Source organism: Sinocyclocheilus rhinocerous, unplaced genomic scaffold (genome assembly GCF_001515625.1).
Source record: "Sinocyclocheilus rhinocerous isolate Xijiao unplaced genomic scaffold, SAMN03320098_v1.1 scaffold3418, whole genome shotgun sequence".
Lineage (NCBI taxonomy): Eukaryota > Metazoa > Chordata > Actinopteri > Cypriniformes > Cyprinidae > Sinocyclocheilus > Sinocyclocheilus rhinocerous.
The window spans coordinates 1-2,011 of NW_015623453.1; positions in this window are offsets into that span (position 1 = coordinate 1).

A 2,011-nucleotide genomic window follows, 5' to 3' on the forward strand; every position below is an offset into this window, starting at 1 on the left:
CAGCTGTTCAGATCAGCTTTGGAGGACTCCCACGGCAGGCTGGGTGGCAGTTTTGGTTGGAATTGTTTTGTTAAAAAAAAAACAACAGCAGAGTTTTGTCTGACATCTGGATGTTTACAGTCATTAAAGGTTCTGACTTGAATGGCCAATCAGAGAGCTCAAGAAATCAAGAGGTGTGTCTGTGATTGGCTACACAGCGTAAAGAGAATGTTTTTCTGTTATCATGCTAGATTAAACGAAGTGTGCTTTTGCTCATATGTGATGATGCTTTCCTCTGCGTGTGGCGTGAGAAGAGTTGTGTGATTGTTCTTTGATGAATAGAAAGTTAAAAAAAAACAGCATTTATTTGAAATCAAATCTTCTGCAACATTATAAATGTCTTTACTGTCACTTTTGACCAACTTAACGCGTCCTTGCTGAATAAAAGTAGTAATTTGTAAATAAATAAATACTGACTCCAATCATTTGCAGAATGATGTATTTGAGAGTTAAGATCATTGTGAAAACTGAAGACACATCTCATCATCATAAGACCGAACATACAACAGGACAGACAGAATTATTGATAACGTGGTTTGGCTGAGACATTAAAGTATCTTGTAAAGATTCACTGCAGTGGCGAACGTTTGAATCTGAACTGACGGTAAATAAACCGACAGAAACAAAACAAACTTTAAAGTCATTCAGAGTTTAGTTCTGCTCTGGAATATTTCAGCTCTTAAGCGTCATAACTCACAATGTAACAGATCGCAGAATTTCCTCTCAGCAGTCGCTACAAAGTAACAGTAAATCTCCCGCGCGCGGCATCACGCTCCTGTTCCTCACACAGCAGCAGCTGGAGCTGAGGAGGAGGAGTTTGTGTTTGTGTGATTCTGAAGGGATGGGAATAAACTCACCGCTGAGACTCTGCAGCAGACGCAATCCTCCGCCTGTCACGTGACCTCACCTGTGACACATGGCCTGCGTCCCAATGTGCAAAACTCTGCGATATATTAGCAATTTGCAATACTATTTAGGGCAGATAGGGTGGATAGTTTGCACATTGGGACGCAGGGTTATATTCTCTAAATTAAATGAGTGGATATTGGATTAATTTATTGTAATGAATTAATGATTAACTCCAAACACATGGATTATGATGCACTACTGTTTATTTCATACATCAGAATCAAGCATGACATTTTTATTACTGAACAAACTTAACAGATTTGTGGTTTCTACACACCGATGAATAATTTGTGCGCGTGATGACTTGAGTAGAGAAAGGAGAAATGTGTGTTTGACAGGTTTGTGTGGTTATTAGTAATGAAATGAAGTGCAGAACGGCAGCTACTGACCGTCTTTTACTGTAAACCACATCAATCTGCAGAGAATCGACATCATTCATCAGAGCAGATGTGCAGCGGTAGGGGAGAGCGGGGCACAAAGTAACACTTTTTGACTTTCTCAGTTTGTGTAAATCCACATGGGGTTCAGAGTATAATTTTTTTTATCCACAGTAATTTCACACTTGTCTAGTACAAATATGTCGCTTTGTTTCATAATTACAGTGTATACGTTTTTCTTTATTTACCCTCAAAAATTGGAAGTGAAATGTGACAACATGCCCCGTAGGTGGAACACATTGTAACATCTGAGGGGCACGTTGTAACATGACCATATAACAGCTTAAAATGTTATCTGATCGCATGAAAAAAATATACAAGACAAACTAAAATATTTTGTCAACAAAATAAAATAATTATTTATTTCAAATAAAATAATGGCGTTTTTTAAGAATTAAAAATAATCTGATTTTGGAGTTTGACAATGAACACATTGCAACCATACTTGGGACGGCCCACATAAATGAGCCAAAATGCTTTACATGTCTTGAAATAATAATTTCTTAACATTAAACATTGACTGTCAGTCTTTATTCACCTGTTTCTCATTAAAATTCATTAAAGTAAATAGTGTAAATTACATCGCTAATGGCATAGAATAGCCCCATCTGCGCATCTGGAGTTTA